Source organism: Triticum aestivum, chromosome 7D, assembly GCF_018294505.1.
Source record: "Triticum aestivum cultivar Chinese Spring chromosome 7D, IWGSC CS RefSeq v2.1, whole genome shotgun sequence".
Lineage (NCBI taxonomy): Eukaryota > Viridiplantae > Streptophyta > Magnoliopsida > Poales > Poaceae > Triticum > Triticum aestivum.
In genome coordinates, this window is record NC_057814.1 from 519,776,200 (window position 1) to 519,801,008 (window position 24,809).

The window sequence follows — 24,809 nt, forward strand, 5'->3', positions numbered from 1 at the left end:
AGAATCCTCCAATTCTAAGGAACCCTTAAAGATTTACTTCATTTTCAGATAGGCGTCAAGGAAAACTCTGTGTGTTATGTCCTGCTCCTGCCGTGTCGTCATCCACCCCACCTGAGGTGCACCATCGATAGAAGTGTTCACTGCAGCAGAGATTCCCCCTGCAGACTTTCTTTCGCTGCCTCAGATCATCTTCCCCATTTCCAGCAGCCACGCCAACTGCATTACCATCATCGACTGAACAGATGAACCTGAGGACTGCACAGTTCTGGAAGAGAGGTCGCAGTCTTTCGTGTTTGCTTACGTTATACATCGGTTATTATTACCTACTACTCTATCGTTCAAACTTGAGTTTTAAAATGCCTGTGGGTCTCATATCGAGGCAGCAACGAATAGTATCTGTCTACTATCTGGTTCATCTGGGGTCTTCTATGTGGTTCATGTTGGGTGCCAACAAACAGTAGATGATCCATTTTCTATATTTTTAAACTGAAGCTATAATCTACCTGCTATCATTAGTTTTGGATATATCCACTCGTTTGCTACCATCAGTCTTGATTTCTGCATGCACCCCTTGGGCCTTACAAAATCTAACTAATTTTTGTATTATGCATGTCAGTTATTGTACACAATCGTACTGAACATGTAGAGAAAAAGAGAAGACCGTTGCATGGGAATATAATGTCATGCAGACGCCGCTCCATGGTGGGCAAAGTGCCCCCCCTCCCGCCATTCCAGATTGTATTCCAGAGGAAGATAACTGTTCAGATGGGGATTCAGAGGGAGCCGACCACTCCTATTTACCACCTAAGGTGTTTGCTCTAACCCGGCATGCTGATGTTGGTCATTTCATGCATATGGCGCCTTGCATTGCTTACATTATACATCTTATATGTAATCAACTTAGTTTAGATTTGCTTTGTGTGAATGCCACCTGTTTGGTTTCTATATCATACTCCCACTGTTCCTAAATATTTTTCTTTTTAGAGATTTCAACAAGTGACTACATACGGAGCAAAATGAGTGAATCAACACTATAAAATATGTCTATATACATCCGTATGTGGTAGTCCATTTGAAATCTCTAAAAAGACAAATATTTAGGAATGGAGGGAGTATATGGGAATTATGCAATGCCATCTTCTTTAGCCAGGCATCATATACGTGAATCATGCAATGCCATCCTGTTTAGCCAGTCATCGTATATGTGAATTGTATCGTGCCATATGTTTTTCATAATGTATTCCATTTGTCAACAATGTTTATACATTCATCTACTCTTCCTGTGCATCAGCCATTTGAGTCGGTCATGGGAAAATCTGGAGTGAAAACAAGGTCTTCTGAGCAGTCAGTGCTACCTGTCGATGCAGATTTCTTGCTGGACAGATAGCTCCTCAAAGGAGGATTCAGAGACAGATGACCAGTCGTATCCCCCCCCCCTCCGAGGTGCATGCTCTAACTTGGCAGGGTTATATTGCTCATATCATGCATATGGTGTCTTGCATTGCCATGCCATCTGCTTAGATTAGACATGCTTTGTGTGAATGCCTCTTGTTTGCTTTCTATATCAGATATGTGAATTATGCAATGCCATGTTTTTCAGCCAGTTATCATATATGTTAATTATGCACCGCCATGTAGCCAGGCATCATATATGTGAATTATCGCATGCCATCTTTTTTTATTATGTATTCCATTTGTCGACAATCTGTGTATATTGAACTACTCTTCATGTGTATCAGTGATACGTCTCCAACGTATCAATAATTTTTGATTGTTCCATGCTATTATATTATCTGTTTTGGATGTTTAATAAGCTTTAATATGCTCTATTATTATTTTTGGGACTAACCTATTAACCGAAGGCCTAGTGCCAGTTTCTGTTTTTTTGCCTATTTTAGTGTTTTGCACAAAAGGAATACCAAACGGAATCCAAACGGAATGAAACCTTCGCGGTGATCTTGCTTGGAACAAACGCAATCCAGAAGACTTGGAGTTGAAATCTGGAACTCCGCGAGGCAGCCCAGGGGGTAGGTGCGCCCCCACCCTCGTGGGCCCCACGGAGCTCCACCGACGTACTTCTTTCGCCTATATATAGTCTTATACCCTAAAACATTAGGGGGAGCCACGAAACCACTTTTCCACCACCGTAACCTTCTGTACCCATGAGATCCCATCTTGGGGCCTTTTCCGGCGATCTGCCGGAGGGGGAATCGATCACGAAGGGCTTCTACATCAACACCATAGCCTCTCCGATGAAGCGTGAGTACTTTACCAAAGACCTTCGGGTCCATAGTTATTAGCTAGATGGCTTCTTCTCTCTCTTCGGTTCTCAATACAAAGTTCTCCTCGATGTTCTTGGAGATCTATTCGATGTAATACTTTTTTGCGGTGTGTTTGCCGAGATCCGATGAATTGTGGATTTATGATCAAGATTATCTATGAATAATATTTGGTTCTTCTCTGAATTCTTATATGCATGATTTGATATCTTTGCAAGTCTCTTCGAATTATCGGTTTAGTTTGGCCTACTAGATTGATCTTTCTTTCAATGGGAGAAGTGCTTAGCTTTGGGTTCAATCTTGCGGGGTCCTTTCCCAGTGACAGTAGGGGCAGCAAGGCACGTATTGTATTGTTGGCATCGAGGATAAAAAGATGGGGTTTATATCATATTGCTTGAGTTTATCCCTCTACATCATGTCATCTTTCCTAATGCGTTACTCTGTTCTTATGAACTTAATACTCTAGATGCATGATGGATAGTGGTCGATGTGTGGAGTAACAGTAGTAGATGCAGAATCGTTTCAGTCTACTTAACACGGACGTGATGCCTATATTCATGATCATTGCCAAGATATTCACAAAACTATGCGCTTTTCTATCAATTGCTCGGCAGTAATTTGTTCACACACCGTAATATATGCTATCATGAGAGAAGCCACTACTGAAACCTATGGCCCCGGGTCCATTTTACATCATATTAGTTTCCTGTCAACTTGCCAATTTCTGTCGCCATTTATTTTGAAATCTTTACTTTCCAATCTATACAACAAAAATACCAAAAATATTTACTTTACTATCTTTATTAGATCTCACTTTTGCGAGTGACCGTTAAGGGATTGACAACCCCTTTATCGCGTTGGTTGCAAGTTTCTTGATTGTTTGTGCAGGTACTAGGTGACTTGCCTGTAATCCCCTACTGGATTGATACCTTGGTTCTCAAAAACTGAGGGAAATACTTACGCTACTTTGCTGCATCACCCTTTCCTCTTCAAGGGAAAACCAATGCATGCTCAAGAGGTAGCAAGAGGGATTTCTGGCGATGTTGCCGGGGAGATTTGCGCCAAGTCAAGTCAAGATTTGATCTCCCGTCAACTAGCCATTTCTCGCGCCGTCGCCGGGGAGATCTACGCCAAGTCAAGACATACCAAGTACCCATCATAAACTCTTCTTCCTCGCATTACATTATTTTCCATTCGCCTCTCGTTTTCCTCTCCCCCAATTCTAAAACGATTTTCAAAAACCTTTGCCTTTTCTTCCTCCTTCCGTTCGATCTTGTGTTACCATGTGCCTTCTTTTTGCTTGCACCTTTGCTTGCTAAAAGTTTATGGATCCCCATCCCCTTTCTAATCTTTTTAAGAGATCCAATTATGATGGACTAATTTCTAGTGATTCGAGTGCACTAGATTATCTTTATGAGGTTTTGCTTGAAATTCGTGAATCTGAAAATTGGGATGAAGAAATTTATGAAGAGATTCATGATAGCTCCTTGAATAAAAAGCATGTTTGCAATGATTTTACTATAAATTCTCTTGATGTCAATTGTGCTAATAATATGCAAAACCCTAAGCTTGGGGATGCTAATTTTGCTATGTCTACTACTTGTTGCAATGATCATGATTGGGGTGATTCTTCTTATGATCTTGAAAATTTATTTAAGCCCCATGATGAATATGAGATTGATAATAGTGTTTGCAATAATATTTAAAGTGGGTTTGGAAGAGTGTCGATCCCACATATTTGGAGAATGATCAATCTTATGGTATTCTTGGTAAAAGTGGGTTTGGAGAGGTCATGACTTTAGTTAATGATAATCCCACTATTTTGGGAGAGTGTCAACTTCGCATGCATGTGGATCGTGTTGAGAATATGTTATGTGATAGCTATTTTGTTGAATTTGAATATGATCCCACATGTAATTATTATGAGAGAGGAAAACACGGTTGTATAAATGTTCATGTTACAAAATTACCTCTCTTCTTGTTGAGATTGATCTTGTTTCTTTCTTCTCCTTTGCATATGCTAGGATTTGCTTGCCTTGATAATTTGTTTGCCTATAATATGCCTATGCATAGGAAGTATGTTAGACTTAGATGTGTTTTTCACATGCTTCATGATGCTCTCTTTATGTTTCAATTGCTATCTTTCATGTGAGCATCATTAAAATTATCAATGCCTAGCTAGGGGCGTTAAACGATAGCGCTTGTTGGGAGGCAACCCAATTTTATTTTTATTCCTTGATTTTTGTTCCTGTTTAGTAATAAATAATTCATCTAGCCTCTGTTTAGATGTTGTTTTATGTTTTAATTAGTGTTTGTGCCAAGTAGAACCTTTGGGAAGACATGGGTGAAGTCTTTGCAATCTTGCTGTAAAAAACAGAAACTTTTGCGCTCACGATATTAGATGCCATTTTTTGCTGGAGAGAGATTTTAGGTTGATTATTTTTGCAGATGATTAATATAAAAATTCCTCACGTCCACCAATTGAGTTCAGAATTTTTGGAGTTCCATAAGTACTCGTTTGATACAGATTGCTACAGACTATTCTGTTTTGACAGATTCTGTTTTTCGTGTGTTGTTTGCTTATTTTGATGAATCTATGAGTAGTATCGGGGGGTATGAACCATACAGAAGTTGGAATACAGTAGGTTTAACACCAATATAAATAAATAATGAGTTCTATAAATAAATAATGAGTTCATAACAGTACCTTAAATTGGTGGTTTATTTTCTTATACTAACGGAGCTCATGAGATTTTTTGTTTAAGTTTTGTGTTGTGAAGTTTTCAAGTTTTGAGTAAAGATTTGATGGATTTTGGAATAAGGATTGGCAAGAGCCTAAGATTGGGGATGCCCAAGGCACCCCAAGGTAAAATTCAAGTAGAACCAAAATCCTAAGCTTGGGGATGCCCCGGAAGGCATCCCCTCTTTCGTCTTCGTCTATCGGTAAATTTACTTGAGGCTATATTTTTATTCACCACATGATATGTGTTTTGCTTGGAGCGTCTTGTATGATTTGAGTCTTTGCTTTCTATTTTACCACAATCATCCTTGCTGTACACACCTTTTGGAGAGACACGCATGAATCAGAATTTATTAGAATACTCTACGTGCTTCACTTATATCTTTTGAGCTAGATAATTTTGCTCTAGTGCTTCACTTATATCTTTTTAGAGCGCGGTGGTGGTTTTATTTTATAGAAATTATTGATCTCTCATGCTTCACTTATATTATTTTGAGAGTCTTTTAGAACAGCATGGTAATTTTCTTTGGCTATAAAATTAGTCCTAATATGATGAGCATCCAAGATGGGTATAATAAAAACTATCATATAAAGTGCATTGAATACTATGAGAAGTTTGATTCATTATGATTGTTTTGAGATATGAAGATGGTGATATTAGAGTCATGCTAATTGAGTATTTGTGAATTTGAGAGATACTTGTGTTAAAGTTTGTGATTCCCGTAGCATGCACGTATGGTGAACCGTTATGTGATGAAGTCGGAGCATGATTTATTTATTGATTGTCTTCCTTATGAGTGGCAGTTGGGGATGAGCGATGGTCTTTTCCTACCAATCTATCCCCCTAGGAGCATGCGCGTAGAACTTCGGTTCGATAACTAATAGACTTTTGCAATAAGTATATGAGTTCTTTATGACTAATGTTGAGTCCATGGATTATACGCACTCTCACCCTTCCACCATTGCTAGCCTCTCAAATACTGCGCACCTTTCGCCTGTATCATACACCCACCATATATTCCTCAAAACAACCACCATACCTACCTATTATGGCATTTCCATAGCCATTCCGAGATATATTGCCATGCAACTTTCCACCGTTCCATTTATTATGACACGCTCCATCATTGTCATATTGCTTTGATTGATCATGTAGTTGACATCGTATTTGCGGCAAAGCCACCGTTCATAATTTTTCATACAAGTCACTCTTGAATCATTGCACATCCTGGTACACCGCCGGAGGCATTCACATAGAGTCATATTTTGTTCTAAGTATTGAGTTGTAATTCTCGAGTTGTAAGTAAATAAAGGTGTGATGATCATCATTATTAGAGCATTGTCCCAGTGAGGAAAGGATGATGGAGACTACGATTCCCCCACAAGTCGGGATGAGACTCCGGACAAAAAAAAGAGGCCATAAAAAGAGAGAAAGGCCCAAATAAAAAATGAGAGAAAAAGAGAGAAGGGACAATGCTACTATCCTTTTACCACACTTGTGCTTCAAAGTAGCACCATGATCTTCATGATAGAGAGTCTCCTATGTTGTCACTATTATACTAATGGGAATTTTATATTATAGAACTTGGCTTGCATATTCCACTGATGGGCTTCCTCAAATTGCCCTAGGTCTTCGTGAGCAAGCGAGTTGGATGCACACCCACTTAGTTTCTTTTGTTGAGCTTTCATACACTTATAGCTCTAGTGCGTCGGTTGCATGGCAATCCCTACTCACTCACATTGATATCTATTGATGGGCATCTCCATAGCATGTTGATACGCCTAGTTGATGTGAGACTATCTTCTCCATTTTGTCTTCTCCACAACCACCATTCTATTCCACCTATAGTGCTATGTCCATGGCTCACGCTCATGTATTGCGTGAAGATTGAAAAAGTTTGAGAACATCAAAAGTATGAAACAATTGCTTGGCTTGTCATCGGGGTTGTGCATGATTAAATACTTTGTGTGATGAAGATAGAGCATAGCCAGACTATATGATTTTGTAGGGATAACTTTCTTTGGCCATGTTATTTTGAGAAGGCATGATTGCTTTATTAGTATGCTTGAAGTATTATTATTTTTATGTCAATATTAAACTTTTATTTTTAATCTTATGGATCTAAATATTCATGCCACAATAAAGAGAATTACATTGAAAATTATGTTAGGTAGCATTCCACATCAAAAATTCTGTTTCTATCATTTACCAACTTGAGGACGAGCTGGAATTAAGCTTGGGGATGCTTGATACGTCTCCAACGTATCTATAATTTTTGATTGTTCCATGCAATTATATTATCTGTTTTGGATGTTTAATGGGCTTTAATATGCTCTTTTATAGTATTTTTGGGACTAACCTATTAACCGAAGGCCGAGTGCCAGTTTATGTTTTTTTGCCTATTTTAGTGTTTTTGCAGAAAAGGAATACCGAACGGAATGAAACCTTCGCGATGCTCTTTCTGGGAACAAACACAATCCAGAAGACTTGGAGTTGAAGTCTGGGACTCCGCAAGGCGGCCACGAGGCAGGAGGGCGCGCTCGGGGGGGTAGGTGCACCCCCACCCTCGTGGGCCCCACGGAGCTCCACTGACGTACTTCTTTCACCTATATATACTCGTATACCCTAAAAACATTAGGGGGGCCACGAAACCACCTGTCCACCGCTGCAACCTTCTGTACCCATGAGATCCCATCTTGGGGCCTTTTCCGGCGATCTGCCGGAGGGGGAATCGATCATGGAGGGCTTCTACATCAACACCATAGCCTCTCCGATGAAGCGTGAGTACTTTACCACAGACCTTCGGGTCCATAGTTATTAGCTAGATGGCCCCTTCTCTCTCGTTGGTTTTGAATACAAAGTTCTCCTCGATGTTCTTGGAGATCTATTCGATGTAATACTCTTTTGCGGTGTGTTTGCCGAGATCCGATGAATTGTGGATTTCTGAGCAAGATTATCTATGAATAATATTTGGTTCTTCTCTGAATTCTTATATGCATGATTTGATATCTTTGCAAGTCTCTTCGAATTATCGGTTTAGTTTGGCCTACTAGATTGATCTTGCTTGCAATGGGAGAAGTGCTTAGCTTTGGGTTAAATCTTGCGGCATCCTTTCCCAATGACAGTAGGGGCAGCAAGGCACGTACTGTATTGTTGGCATCGAGGATAAAAAGATGGGGTTTATATCATATTTCTTGAGTTTATCCCTCTACATCATGTCATCTTGCCTAATGCGTTACTCTGTTCTTATGAACTTAATACTCTAGATGCATGCTGGATAGCGGTTGATGTGTGGAGTAATAGTAGTAGATGCAGAATCGTTTCGGTCTACTTAACACGGACGTGATGCCTATATTCATGATCATTGCCTAGATATTCTCATAACTATGCATTTTTCTATCAATTGCTCGGTAGTAATTTGTTCACCCACCGTAATATATGCTATCATGAGAGAAGCCACTAGTGAAACCTATGGCCCCTGGTTCTATTTTACATCATATTAGTTTCTTGTCAACTTGCCAATTTCTGTCGCTGTTTATTTTGAAATCTTTACTTTCCAATCTATACAACGAAAATACCAAAAATATTTACTTTACTATCTTTATTAGATCTCACTTTTGCGAGTGACCGTGAAGGGATTGACAACCCCTTTTATCGCGTTGGTTGCATGGTTCTTGATTGTTTGTGCAGGTACTACGTGACTTGCGTGTAATCTCCTACTGGATTGATACCTTGGTTCTCAAAAACTGAGGGATATACTTATGCTACTTTGCTGCATCACCCTTTCCTCTTCAAGGGAAGACCAACGCATGCGCAAGAGGTAGCAATCAGCCATTTGAGCCGGTTATGGAAAAAATCAGGAGTGAAAACAAGGTCTTCAGAGCAGGCAATGGTACCTATTCAAGTATATATCTCGATGGTTATAGGGAGCTCCTCAGAGATAGATGACCAGTCCTATATCCCACCTGAGGTGTATGCTCTAAGTTGCAATGTTTATATTTCTCATATCATGCATATGGTGTCTTTCATTGCTTAGTTTAGACATCATATGCACAATATTGAATTCCATCTGCTTAGTTTAGAGATCATACATGCGAGTGCCAACTGCTTAGTATATGAATCAATTATGTCAATTATATCATGACATCCTGTATACTTAGACAACATGTATGTGAATTATTTCATCCCAACCTATTTTAGAAAGACATCATATACTTTCTTCATGTCATCCTGTTTAGATACTAATCATATGTTAAATTATGCGATTATATCCTGTTAAGTTATCCATCATATATCTGAAACTGTGTCATGCTATCTTGTTTAGTTAGGCATCATATATGTGAAATTGTGTCATGTTGTCATGTTTGGTTAGACAACATATATGTGAATTACCACATCTGTCTATCATACAATGTCTGTACGTTCAATTTCTTTTCTTGTTTATCAGCCATTTGAATTGGAGGGGTGATGGCAGTATCTAAGGGAGCAAAAACCCGTTCTTCACAAAAGACAGTGCTACCCGTCAATGCAGATAGAACCATGGTTGTACTGGCCCACAAACTAGCCCCACCACACATAATCGAGACTCTTCCAGATTGCACACTTACACCGTTGGCCAGAGAACTACCTACAACCCATCTAACCCCAACTCCAGCGGATAGTAACCGACTTCTAGTTGACAAAGCACCATGTCCACCATAGAGTACCCCCACATGAGAGGTTTGTAAAGCAACTGCAGTGCCCAAAGCACGAAGACCACCACAGCAAACCCAAACTCCACGTTTAAAGCAGAAGAGCAACTGTTCTCAGGTCATATTCCGTAGCTATGGTCCATACTCCTTTGTTATTGCATCACTGTATTTACTCATACCAACTACTTTCGAATTTGAAGGATCCAATTGAAACTCCAATGGTGCAATAGGTATCTTTTAAACTTATTTCTTTAACTGGATTGCTGTTCTAACTTCTTGCTCTATGTTGATTTCAGTTTCAGTTGTATAAAGAGTTATGTTCTCATGTGATGCACATTACAAGTGTTGCCAATGTTGTGTAGTTTCTCACACTTATATTCTATCTATGCTGCTGTGTCTTAAAAATATATGAGTTGAACTGTGTCTCTATCTTGATTTGGCAACATAAACTAGGATGATATGGACAATACAGTGACCATAGTACATAGATATATGTTTGTTTCATGTTTTTATCCTATCCACCTTACTACTGAACCGGTTTACCAAAATGAGTTTCGTATACTACATGCTAAACCTGTGACGTGTCTGCTTGTTTCTCTTGTAGTATGCGAACAGAATATTAGAGAAGAGCACCCCACTATGCAATAGTAGAGAAAGTAATGCAGATAAGGTTCAAGATAGTGAGACAGCCCTGTTGGTCTCCAAGAAAGGTGATAAAAATGATCTTGTAGACAGTGAGAAAACCCACAGTCCTGCGTTGATGTAGTGTTCAAGTTACTGGCTAGTACCGCTGGCACAAGCTCTTCGAACTCGCTGCCTGAATCACTTAGGCTTCTTTAGTCTCAGCTACAAGCTGAAAGGCATCAGTCAGCTGTGCTGCGGCAGGAAGCCGAAGGACTGAGGAAGTCCCTGCAGAATTCAGATGCATACTTTCTTGTGCAACAGCAAGTGCTGGAGGATTTAAGCGCCTAACAAGAGAAAGTTAATAAGCTTGCTAAGCAACTTTCCAACATTATGGGTACCCAAGATATTGTTTCTTGAGCTCTTCTGAAGTGGTTTCAGTTCTGGACTTGTTTTGCTGCGGCGTTCATTTGCACTGGTCGCCAACTTTGACAACCAGTGTATATGATATGCTGCTTTGTTCCCTATATTTGCACTGGTGGCGAACTTTGATGCCCAGTGGATGTAATATGTGTAATAGCCGTGATAGCCTAGCGTAAGTTGCTTGCTTATTTATTTCCTTGTTGTCTTGTTTATTTGTTTGCTTGTAGTCAGTGCAGTTCTTTTTCCGCGGTTTGCTAGTGGCTGCAATAACCTATTTTTTAAAACTAGGCCACAATAACCATTGCCTACATATTTACTGTAGTTACCATGGGCCTCCTACGGGCCGTAGAAACAATGGGCCTTCTAAGGGCCATAGAAACAATGGGCCTTCTACGGGCCGTAGCACCAATGGGCCTTCTACGGGCCGTATGATCGATCGGCCAAACATGGGCCAACAATGGACCGCATTATGGGCCTTAAACGGGCTAGAGTTGGAATCATCCATTCATGGGCCGACCATAACGGGTCGTCATTAATCGGACGTATTTGATGACGCTATGAAAATGGCCTAATGGATTAATGGGCCACAAACGGGCCGACTGTAACCACAGGCTGAATTTGGCGCACAATCAGAAAAGGCCAGTAACAGGTCGTAAGTAACCGAATGCTGGAAATGAGCCCAAGAATAAATGGGCCCTGAGAAGGGCGAAAGATAACATGGGCTTGAAAGGGCCCAATGGAATAATGGGCCGTTAATGGGTATAAAGCGATATATTGTTCATTACGGGCGAGTTTCACCACGGGACATTAATGGGCCAAGAGTTACAAAGTGCCTCATATGGGGCGAAAGACGTCATGGGCCAGACATGGGCCGGAAGTTACAACGGGCTGGAATCATATTGGACGGCCCAGATGACGCTACTGGGCCTAATTCTGATAGGCCGTAACGGGCCCTGGGTTAGCAAGTTGTAAATGGGCTATGTGCGAACAAGCCGTTAACATGCTTTCCGTGGGCCGGCTCATTATCTTTTGACAAAGTCAAACGGGCCGGCCTTTTCACATGAATGGGCCTCTGTTGGGTCGTGCCACGTGTCAACGTATCACTAGCGCATTCTGTCCAATGAGTGGATGACATCTGTCCCAACGGTGAGCCGACACGTGTTTCCTCCAGCCAATGATAATTTTACACGTGGAAAATCCCCATTGGTCCGGGCTGTTAACGGGTTATCGGATCCAAACCGGAACCCGATAGCTTAATGTCGACCCGTTACGGTGGATGCCACGTGTCGGTCACCCTTGACGAGAGCACTTCTATGACGCGTGATTTATCGTCATGGAAGTGGACACTTTCGTGATGATAATTTTGGTAATGTCATGCAACACTTCTACGACAGCACAGGGATGACTATCTTGATTCTGTCATAAAATCGTCATGGATGTACATGCATGACAGAAAACGTGACCTACTGTGACAAACACGTAACATCACGGAAGTGAATTTTTTGTAGTGAATAAAACACTATATCTCAGGTATGCCCATTAATGTTGAAAGTAATACTATCCGAACTTTGACACCGGAAGAACACATAAAAGAGTCCTTTCGGAACACTCCAGAATCGTGCAAATAAGGAGGTACGTGATACGGTAAGTAAACAGACTCCGAAAAATCCGCAAAATTATTTTTTGTCAGTTTTGACATATTTAGAAAATTAGGAAAATAAGAAACTTCGAGGAAGCGTACCTTGGTGGGCACAAGACACCAGGGTGCGCCTGGCTTGCCACGCATGCTTAGGTGGGTTGTGCCCGCCTAGGACACCTTCCGGACTCCGTTTTTCTACAGTTTGCTTGTTTCCCAACATAAAAATTCTTTATATACCCCCCGAACCTGTTGACCATCGTATCGCACAGAAATCTTCTGTTCTCTTTTCTTGCTGTTTTCGGTCAGATCTGTCAAGCCAGGCGTCATGTCTTCCTCCTCCTCCAACAACATGGAAGAAGATGCTTGGTTGATGAAGATTGAGCTGAATAGGGAGGAGCGTACGGAAGCAGTCAAGGGAGATAAGAGCAAGGAGGATATCGTAGATCCACCCTCGGTGGCAGAACAAGCACTGCCGGCCGAAGATGAAGAAGAAGATATCCTTAAGCCTTACCTTGCTCATCTTACACCTACTGAGATTGCAGCCTTTTGGATCGTTCAAACAGTTCATGTGTAGAATAAATACCTCACTCGTGAGAATATTCTGCACCAAGAGCACAGCATCTTCCCTCGGAGTATCATACGTAGATTGGAAAATCTCTTGATCTTGAAGGACAGGATCTCTACTCCACCACCACCTTCTTCTTCATCACCAAAGGAAAATTGAGTATCGGGTATGGGCACTCCCCTTAGCTTTCGCCAAGCTTGGGGGAGGTGCCCCGGTATCGTATCATCCCAACTATCTTTTTGCCTTTACTTATTTTAGTTCGATCTTTTGCTTTAGATGAATAAAAGTTTAGTTCGATCCTTTCTTTTCGGGAGTTTGCTTAGTGATCTATCCTTGTAATCGTGTGCAAGATATATAATAAAGTTAAGTTTGATTTTTTGCTTTCTTTACTTTCTTATTGCAATAAAAGGAAAAGATATAAATAAAAAGAAAGGAAATAAATCAAGAAGATCATATACTAATCTTATGGTAGGTGATGGCACGACATAAGGAAAAAGTATAAGTAGAAAATTTTATTAGAGATTGAAAAACATAGCATTAGTCAATAATGCAACTCATGAAAGAATTAATAAGGGAAGAGAAGATTCACATATAAATATACTATCCTAGAAATCTTTTGTGATTGTGAGCCCTCATCAAAATATTATATGTCAAAATTGTTGACATTGGACAAGGAAGACAACTTAATGATTTATGTTTGTTCATGTTCTGTCGGGTGGTAGGTGCGACATATGCCAACGGGTGGCTTATAATTGTGGGAGCCAGTAAGACATCGCCGGTGCCTGGAAACGGGATAAGGCGAAGACATGCACGCCGGCGAATCTTACCCAGGTTCGGGGCTGTCCGTGGAGATAACACCCCTAGTCCTGCTCTGCGGGGTCTCCGCATGATCACTAGATCAACATGAGTAGCTACAAGTGCTCCTTGAGCTGTTTGGCTAGAGGAAGAAGAAAGGAAAGGCTAGCTCTCCTCTTCCCTCTACGTGGTGTCTAAAACTATCTCCGAGATCCACCCTTTGCATGGGTGCCCTGGGAGGTTTATATAGGCCTACCCCCCAGGGATACAATGGTAATACGACTGGGTGCGGGTCCCAGCCGTTAGTGTCTGTGCTCGCCGGCATATCCGCCGGCCGTTGGGGCCCGCCGACTGGTGGGTCCCGCCGGTTGTCGGCCTCTTGGTCGACAGGCCGGCCCCACCGCCAGGGGGCCTTGTCGGTGGTTGGTTACTGTTGCCTCGCCCCTGATGACGAGGGATTTGTCGAGGTAAGCGTGGCTACAGTGCCGCTGCCTGGTGGGCTCTCACTGTAGCCTCACCTCGTCTTGTCTCCTTAATGATGCACATACTTCGAGAGAGGGAGGTAGCCGGCTATTGGGAGCCGGCTACACCTCAGGCCGACTAGGGGAGGCCGGGCCACCTCCGAGCGTCTCTCTGGCTGAAGGGGCCCGCCGCCCGCGGGCCGTACTGGCGCCTGTCGTGGGTGACGTCACGATCAATCATGGCAACAGTGCCGCGCCGGACGGGGGATGGCTGACCCGTATGGCACACTGTGGCCATGCATGCTCCGGGATTCGGGGGCAGGCTTTGTTGAGGCTAGTGTAATCTATACACATACGCCATTTATTGTTCTTCTTCAACACCAAGACTGGGTTGGCAAGCCACTCTGGAAAAAACACCTCCATAATGAAGCCGTCTGCCAGGAGCCGGGCTATCTCTTCTCCTACGATCCTTCTCTTCTCCTCCGACAGTCGGCAGAGAGGCTGCTTGACTGGTTTTGCGTCCGCTCAGACGTGTAGCTTGTGCTCGGCGAAATCCTTCAGAACACCCGGCATGTCCTTTGGGGACCATGCAAAGATGTCCCGATTCTCACGGAGGAAGTCGACGAGCTCGCCTTCCTATTTGTTGTCCAGGTTTGCACCAATGACAGCAAACCTCTCCGGGTTCTCCGGGTGCAGAGGTATCTTCTTTGTTTCCTTGGCCGGCTGGAAGGAGCCCTGAGCATCATATTCCTTGGGGTTGGGGGACAGGGCCGGCTGCTTGCCGGCCATGGCCACGACTCGGTCCAGCATCTTCTTCTCTTTAGCAATCACGAGGGACTCGGCCAGCCGGCTGCTGGCTGCAGCACACTCGGTGGACTTCTTGTAGTCTCCGGCTATGGTGATGATCCCCTTTGAACTCGGCATCTTCATCTTGAGGTAGGCATAGTGGGGCACAGCCATGAACTTGGCCAGGGCAGGTCGGCCAAGCAATGCGTGGTAAGGGCTCTCTAGATCCACTACTTCAAACCAGATCGCTTCTTGTTGGAAGTGGTCCTTGTCTCCGAAGAGAACATCCATCTTGATCTTGCCGATTGGGGAGCAGGACAGGTCGGGTACGATGCCATGGAACACAGTCCGGCTTGGCATGAGTTGCTTCGTCTTGATGTTCAACTTCTCCATGGTGTCGCGGTACAGTATGTTGATGCTGCTTCCACCATCAATCAGCACATGGGAGAAACGGGCAGCTCGCCTTTCTATCGCGAGGGTGGCGTCCAACACCAATGCATAAGAGTCGGGAGACGGCATCACCTCTGGGTGATCGGCCCGGCTCCAGCTGATAGGCTTCTCGGACCAATGCATGAACTCGGGGTTGCAGGAGGCGACCGCGTTGACTTCTTGGTGCTGTCGGCGCCGACTGCGCTTGTCTTCAATTTGGCTCATGAAGACGACGTAGGCGGCGTGCTCATCTGGGAACTCATCTTGAATGGCTCCGACTGCTGGTCGGACGGCCGGCTGCTAAGGGGCTGGAGGCGGCGGGCTAGGAGTTGGAGGCGGCAGCAGCCCCTCGCCCTTGGAGATCCGCGTGAGCCAATGGCACTTCCGGGTCGTGTGGTTGGACGGCTTCGCGCTGCTGTGGAACTTGCAGGGAGCCGGCTGCCAAGCCGGCCTGCCACCCATCTTCTTGGGCGCGGGCCGCTCTTCGGGCTGTTCGTCTTTGACGGTGGCTACTTGCCGACTGGTGGAAGGCGGCATAGGGGCCTTGCGCTTGTGGTCGTTCTGGTAGGGGCGTCGGTTGGAGTGACCAGCCGGTGTCTTGGGAGCCGGAGCGAGCACCTTTCCAGAGGCGTCCACTCAAAGCTCGGTCTTCATCGAAGAGTCGGCCGTGGCGTACTTGTCTGCTATGATCAGCAGCTCGTCGAGGGTAGTCGGCTCGTCGCAGAGGAGTCGGTGCTTGAGGAGGGTGCCCTCTCGGCACCCGGCGGTGAAGTACTCTATGGCTTGAACCTCGTGTACTCCCTCGCAGGAATTGCGGAGCTTGGCCCAACGCGTGAGGTAGTCGCGAGTCGATTCGCTGGGCCCTTGGACGCAGAAGGCGAGCTGGCGGGGCTTGGGAGGCCGCTTGTATGTGCTGGTGAAGTTGCGGACGAAGACTTCCGTGAAGTCTAGCCAGCTGTTGACGCTGTAGGGCTTGAGGCTGTTCAGCCAGGTGCGTGCCCTGCCTTGAAGCATGAGAGGGACATACTTTACGGCAACGCGCCTATTGCCGTTTGCTATGCTGACTGCGGTGGAGCAGTCGATCAACCAATCTTACGGCTTCACGGAGCCATTGTATTTTGACATGTCTCTTGGGAGTGAGAACCCTTTGGGGAAGGGCTCGTCGCGGATGCAGGGGCCAAAGCAAGGCGAGCTGACATCATCTTCTTCTTCTAGCGCCAGGGATCGCGCTAGGCGGTCGATCCGGTGGCAGGCATCATTCTCGCCGACTCCTTCGCGGTGGCCTAGTCGACCGCCGAGAGTCGGATGCATGACAGGCGGCGGGGTGGGATATCTCTCCCCACGAGGCGGGGGGAAGGCGGATTGCCTTGTCGTTCCACCGCTCGGGGGCGGCCTTCTGCGTCGCGCTCAATGGTGACACGAGTCCGACTGCGGCTAGCAGCCGGCTCCTTGCCTTTTCTTGCGCGGGCGCCGCTTGCAGTCGGCGTCCGGGATGTCGCGTCGTGCTCTCGGTGCGGGGGAGGACTTTCAGCGCGGGTGCCGGCTTCACGCCGTTCTGCGGCCGCGTCGATCAGCTGCTGGATGCGTCTAGTCATGTAGGGGAGCTCATCAGCCCCCAGCCCGTTCAGCTCGTCTACGGTTGCCTGAGCGGCACGCAGGTTCTCGAGTGGCGTGGCGTAGACTGGGCGGTCTGCTCCTAGCATGCTGGCGATGGCCGCGTCGTGCTTCTTGACGAGGCCGGCTCGGCTCGGCCCGCCAGGAGGCGGCGTACCAAAGGCGGCGCAGTCGACTTCGCGCTGGTGAGCCTCAGTGAGGCATCTCATGGATGCTATCTTCTGGTCCTTCGTGATGAGGGCGAGGCGGCGTGCCTCCAGAGTCTTGGCGTCGGCGTCGGCCGGGATGGGGACGGACAAGTCGTGCAGCGCCGCTTGTAGGGCGTTGTGGGCGTTCTCGCCCGAGACGGCGCCGTGGCTGATGACCAGCGCCTCAGTGACAGCGCTGCTGCCACTGTCGGCTCGAGGGAGAGGGTCGTCGATGATCACCACGTTGGTGGGGAAGGCTTCAAGCGATGTCGTGTCGGAGTCGCCAAGCATCGGGTCGGTGGAGCCGACCGACTCCAAGTCCACAGCAAGCTCGCTGGAGACGTGAAACTGGTCGAGGAGGCTGACGAGGTGGCTCTCGGGGCGGTCTGTGCCTGCGTCGGACGCAGGCTCGTCGGAGATGCGATCCTCGCCAAGAAGATCGGCGAGGCAGCTCGTCGCGCAGGCGTCGTCGACGCCTTGCAGCGCGTCAGGGCAAGCGCCATCGGGCGTAGCGGGCTGGCTACACTCACGGGGGAAGAAAAGGGTTCCCTTCCAGAATAGGTCTCCGGACGACGGTGCACCTGGCCCCACGGTGGGCGCCAAATGTTGGGTGGTAGGTGCGACATATGCCAACGGGTGGCTTATCATTGTGGGAGCCAGTAAGACATCGCCGGTGCCTGGAAACGGGATAAGGTGAAGACATGCATGCCGGCGAATCTTACCCAGGTTCGGGGCTCTCCATGGAGATAACACCCCTAGTCCTGCTCTACGGGGTCTCCGCATGATCACTAGATCAACACGAGTAGCTATAAGTGCTCCTTGAGCTGTTTGGCTAGAGGAAGAAGAAAGGCAAGGCTAGCTCTCCTCTTCCCTCTACGTGGTGTCTAAAACTATCTTCGAGATCCACCCTTTGCATGGGTGCCCTGGGGGGTTTATATAGGCCTACCCCCCAGGGATACAATGGTAATCCGACTGGGTGCGGGTCCCAGACGTCAGTGTCTGTGCTCGCCGGCTTCTCCGCCGGCCGTTGGGGCCCGCCGACTGGTGGGTCCCGCCGGCTGCCGGCCTCTTGGTCGACAGGCCGGCCCCACCGCCTGGGGGCCTTGTCGGCGGCTGGGTACTGTTGCCTCGCCCCTGATGACGAGGGCTTTGTCGAGGTAAGCGTGGCTACAGTGCGGCCGCCTGGTGGGCTCTCACTGTAGCCTCACCTCGTCTTGTCTCATTAATGATGCACATACTTCGGGAGAGGGAGGTAGCCGGCTATTGGGAGCCGGCTACGCCTCAGGCCGACTAGGGGAGGTCGGGCCGCCTTTGAGCGTCTCTCTGGCTGAAGAAGCCCGCCGCCCGCGGGCCGTACTGGCGCCTGTCGTGGGTGACGTCACGGTCAATCATGGCAACAGTGCCGCGCCGGACGGGGGATGGCTGACCCGTACGGCACACTGTGGCCATGCATGCTCCGGGATTCGGGGGTGGCAGGCTGTACTGTGGCCATGCCCCATCTCATCACTGTTATGTGGGTGTAGCCCTGGTGGGTGCAGTCTTGGCCGGCTTCCGGGAGTCGGTCTTCTTGTGGCCGGCCTTTGGGAGTCGGTCTACTTATGGCCGGCTTCTGGGAGTCGGCCGGCTTCTGGGAGTCGGACATCTTATGGTTATCTTTGGGAAGGTTTTTGGAGGTCGGGTCGCCTTTCGGTAGTCGGCCTGTGAGATAGCCGACCAGGGGAAGGCGGCCCTGTGTTTTGGATGCTTGAAGGCCCAATCGGCCTGATAATTTTTCAGAGAGCCAGGGGGAGTCGGTTAGGCTACCCGTGACCATTTACTCCGACATGTTCACATACAAGTCATATTGTCATAGATCCTTTAACATGTGGTGCTTGCCCCCTATCTTTGCTAGCCAAAATTTCTGCACTAAGTAGAGATACTACTTGTGCATCCAAAAACCCTTAAACCCAAATCTATTTTTAAGTGTCCATTGTCGTGGTTCTAAGTCTGACAGTAGAATGGGGGTAGGGATGTAGAGCCAAGATCCTAGCTATGGAGAAGCTGTACGCATGAGTTTTACGAGTTCAGGCCCTTCTCGGAGGAAGTAACAGCCCTACGTCTCGGAGCCCGGAGGCGGTCGACTGGATTATATGCGTGTGTGTTACAGGGGGTGCGAACCCTTGTGCATGTGGAGGGGGGTGGCTTATATAGAGTGCGCCAGCACCCCAGCCATCCCACGTTACAAGGGATTTAAGGTACATCAAGATGGGGGCGTTACTGGTAACGTCCATAATAAAGTGTTATAAATGGATAAGTCTAGGAGTTAATGCTCGAACGTTGTTGTGTAGAGTGACTTTAGGTCTTCTGTCCGTCGAGTGTTTCTTGTTACGGTCGAGTGATCTTGATTCCTCCGAGTGGAAATGTTTCTGGTCGAGTGGGCGATGGTACCCCTCGAATGCTTCTGGCTTTAGAGTGATGTCCTTGGGGAAGGTATTTAAGTCAGGCCTGTGACCCTACCCTAGGTACATGTCCTCGTCAATAGCCCCCGAATGGATCAGGTTTTGAGTGGAGAAGGAGTTGAAAATACTCCCGACTCATTTTTCGCGCTTCGGGTGTGTCTTGTTTTGGATCAACGAACCGAGGTGGTGACACCAACTTCTTTTTCAGTCACCTTGATCCATTCCTGGTTTTCTCGAGTGAACTTTTGCTGGAAGAGGTCCGAGTGCTAATGTGGTGGAGATCTTCCGTCTGACAAGTTGTTCTGCTCCCTGCGGATCTCGCGGGATTCGAATTTCGGGAAGCGCGCGGGGTGGAGGAGGCCGCAGTCATCGGGCTGGATAAGGCAAGGCCGCCTCGATTCCCGCGCCGCCTTTTTTGCCACATATCACGCGCGTGACTGTTGCGGGAGTTGATAAGATTGCCCGGGCCTACAGGTCAGTCACTCGGAAGCAACCCCATATAAGGCGCCGGACCGGGGTTTTTGAACAGTGCTTCCTCATTCTTCTCCTCTCTTCTCAGTTTTCCCAACAGCGCCTGCTCCTCCTCCAGCGTCGCCGCTCTGCTCGAGCTCCGTCCGCGGTGATGGGGAAAGAAAAGACGGTGGCTCTGGAGCGCGTGAAGAAGGCGATGGCGAAGGCAAAGGGGAAAACGTCCAGCCGAGGCGGATCCTCGTCGCGTTCCGGTTTGCCGCGCGGCTGGATCCAGGGCGACCGGATCCGGTCGACGATCAGTCAGGATGACCTCGACGATCTGGCGGAGGAGGGGCTAATTCCTCGCGGATCGGCGCGGCTCCCGGAGGATGAGACCGAACCTCGATCGCGGGAGGGTGAGTGCGTCCTCCTCGCCACTCACGTCGACCGTGGATTTTCTCTGCCTCCGCATCCTTTTTTCTGGGCTTTCTTGAATTTCTTTGGGGCACAACTTCATCACTTTTCCCCCAACACCATCATATATCTTGCTGCTTTCGTGTCTCTGTGCGAAAACTTTTTGGGTTGTTGACCACACTGGGGTCTCTTCAAGCACATTTTCATGTGTCGCTCCCAGTCGGTCAAAAAGGCCAACCCAAGTGACGAGAGGACTCAAGTGATCCAGATGTGTGGGGGTCTTGGGATTCACATGAGGGGTAAGAGCTCTTTCCCAGCCATAATTCTTCTTGAGTCAGTACGAGGGTGGCAGTCGACCTAGTTTTACAAATGGCACCCTTTGAAGCATTGTACGGACGGAGGTGTCGTACCCCACTGAATTGGTCAGAAATAGGTGACAGTCGTATCTTCGGCCCAGACATGCTCAAGGAGGCCGAGGAGAAAGTTAAGCAGATCAGGGACAGACTCAAGACAGCACAAAGCCGACAAAAGAGCTACTACGATCAAAAACATCGTGAGGTCAGCTTTGAACCTGGTGATTTCGTATACCTACGAGTGTCTCCTATGAGGGGCCTGCAATGGTTCAAAATTAAGGGGAAGCTAGCCCCGAGATTTATTGGACCATTCTATATAGTTGCACGAAGAGGCACAGTGGCCTACAAACTAGACCTACCCAAGGAGCTGTCAGACGTCCATGACGTGTTCCACGTCTCACAATTGAGAAAATGTGTAAGTAACCCGGAGAAGCATGTATCTCACGAAGTCATTGATGTGCAACCAGACCTCACCTACAGAGAGCGGCCATGAAAAGATTTTGGAAGAGTCTGAAAGAAGGACCCGTCAGAAAACAACAAAAAATTTCAAAGTTCAGTGGAGCAACCACACTGAGGATGAAGCTACATGGGAAAGGGAAGATTTTCTCCAGGCAGAGTATCCATATCTATTTGAGGATCAACTGAAATCTCAAGGACGAGATTTTTCCTAAGGGGGTAGGTGTTGTGACACCCAAAATTTTATTTGGCTTTTTCAAACTTTTACTTGATTTGAGGGAGGTGATTTAAATTTTTCTTCTAAAGAACTCTCCCTCTCAAAATATTTTCTTTTATGACTAGTGTTTTGTTTTGGATTCACCCAAGACTTGATTTTGGTCTTGGAGGTTTTCCCTTCTTATTTGGACTCAAAACCAAATGCTTTTCACTTGGGAAAAATTTCTTCTGAAATTCCTTTAAATAGCCCTATGGCATTTGGGGTGATCTTCTCCCCTTTTCAAAAATCCCTCTTGCCATGACATAAGTGGAAACCACCTCTCAAAAGCCTTTCCTCATCTTTGGATCATGATATACTTCAAATCCAGCAAGTTGAACCTCTCCATATAATTATTTCCATTTATTTCTTATCAAAAATTATTTCTGCCTTCTATCTTGATCCTTGGAGGTTTACAAAGGAGCTACCCTTTCTGCTTTGAATTTTGTCTCCAAACCAACTTCCCTAGCTAGTCCTTTGAACCCTCAACCAAGATCCATGAAGATCCACTGGTCTCCAGTTCAAATATTTCAAATTATTCTTGCTGCAAGTTTGGACCTTATTTGCCAAATTTGATGAAATTCATTCAAATCCTTCTCCTAAAAATCTGAGGAAATTCAGGCAGCCTCTGGGTGCATTGAGAGGTCACCTCACCAAGTCCCAGCTCCAGAAAAAAAATTCTTCATGCCAAATCATTTCATCAAACACCTGCTGGACACTGTTGCTAACATGTTCAGAAAATTCAGACAAAACAGTTTTAGTGCACTGTCGTTTTCTTCAGAACCTGTAGTCGATCTCGCCAGTGCCGCGGTGTCGCCGTGCGCCCTGCGCTTCCTCCTTGTCCTCTGCACCGCACGATCGCCTGGAGGCTTGCGGGCATCGGCGACGAGCAGGAGGAGGTGCGCCACCCCGTGAGCGACGGCAGCCGCGGCTTTGCGGCCGCCAGTGAGAGGCGCAGCGTGGACGGTGCCGTCCAGCGCCGCCCAAGCCACCGAAGGCCACCGTGTGGCCTTCCACTCCCCCGTGCGCGCTGCCACCCTCGTCGTGAACTGCCAGGCGCGGAGCACGCTCTCTGCCGCCGTCGTGCCCGTACGGCCACCCCGTCGAGGACCGGCGCCATTATGCCAAGCCCGACCAAGATTAGCGGGGGAACGGCACCAGTACACCTCCCTGATGCTGCCTGGCCACTTAAGCTCCCTGCCAAGCCATTGCCTCGCCGTAATTGCTCGCCGGAGCGATCCCGTTCATGGCCACCCCTTCGAATCGCCTATAAATAGAGGCCCCGAGCTCCAACTCGAACCCACACCACCTCTGCACTCCACCTAGACCACGCCAAGCCACTGGAAGAGCCCCGAGGGAGCCTTCTTCCCCAACTCCGGCCGCCGCGACCCGCCACGGGATCCAGCTCGATTCACTCCCGTGCATGCACCTCTACCTCTCAGCTCTTGCCAGTAACTTCCTTATGCATCCACTCTCCTGACCCGCGCTTCAATTCGGAGTTTGCAGCACCCACCAGAGTTCTCCACCATCGCCCGAGCCGCCGTCCGCCGGAGAAAGTGTCGCCGTCGACGTGGTGCTCCTCGACGACCAAGTCCACCACCCACCGACGCGGAAGGACGCACTGAACCTCTTGGTACACTCCGATCTCCCTGACTCGCCGTGGTTCGACGCCGGCGACCACCGCAGCCTTCGGGCGCCGGCGAGATTTTAAACCTGACATGTGGGACCCCCACGTCAGCCTCTCTTCTTTCTCTCCCTCGAAACGTTTTCTGTTGGCGCCTTCGGGCAAGTACGTTTTCTCTTTGGGCTGGCGCGTTTCCCTCCGAACCGTTTTCTGTTTTCTCAGTTAAGTCCCTGGATCTTTTCTGTTTCATCAAAGATTAGTCCCTGGACTAAAACCCTTATAACTTTTTAATAAAAGGTGATTTTTGAGTGATTCTTTTTCTGACAGTCTTATATCTTTGTCTAGTTTTTTATAGTATTTATTTGGAAAAAAATTGGAACAACTTTTATGCACGCGATGATTTTCACGTTAGTATACGTTTTCGCTATACCGTAGGTTCCGGAAGAGGTGACGGAGCCGCGAACTTCGCCGAGCTAGACTCCGACTTCTACGAACCAGGCAAGCATGTTTGAACCTCTGATATGATAGGTGTTTTGCATGTTTGCTTGAATGGTTGTGCATGGCATATGAGCATCGGTGAGTATCTCGTTGCATGTAAGGCAACTACCCGTGTGTCCCGAAGTTACTATGATCTCTGATGAGAGATGGCCTAGTCATGTGGTGACATGAAAGGCAGTAAGGTGGTATTGTTGTAGCATGCCAGCCTTACGACATCCGATAAACTCCGACGTTAACGTGGACGGAGTCACGTTATCGTTCTTCCCCTTCCGTGCTACCACATGTTTTCTGCCAGAATGCGGTTTAGTAAGTTGTTAACCTCTTTCCGTGTACACACCAAATAGAGGGGCCGGGGTGAGGGTTCCATGGCCCTGGATTAAAGCCAGTCATCCGGTCAGGGGGCATGGGTGTTTCCGGTTGGGACCGAGAGGGGGGCACCCCTTAGAGCGCGCGTATATAAATTTGATCCCATGCTACGCGAGGTTGTAGCCTCCCCGTCTCAAGGTTTTTCTTGAACGTTGCCGAGGGTGATTCCTGGCTTCGGGATGTTGAATGGGTGTGTACTGGTTAGATGTGTTTCTTCCAAAACACCGTAAACGGAACTAGTCCCCGTGACTATTGAAATCCGTTGGCTGTGGTTAAAGTACAAACTCTACAGAGTCAAATCCTTCCGAGTCATCGTATCCATGGTCAAGGACCGTGACCAGTGTATCCATATCTATGTCAAATACTCGTTGTATTTTCCCCGGTGAACAAACTTGAGTGGTAAACTTGGTTGAATGTTATTCCTGTGGATGGACTAACCCCTGTTGTTTATCTCATACATGATTATTCGCTCAATATGATTTAAATTCTTGAGCTACTGAGATATGAAATTTTGAAATATAAGCCCTTTATGTGATGTCGCTCAGACGTCCGATTGTGGCATGTTTGTCTTTTACTTTCAATATAAGCCCTTTATGTGATGTCGCTCAGACGTCCGACTGTGGCATGTTTGTCTTTTACTTTCAATATAAGCCCTTTATGTGATGTCGCCCAGACGTCCGACTGTGGCATGTTTGTCTTTTACTTTCAATATAACCCCTTTATGT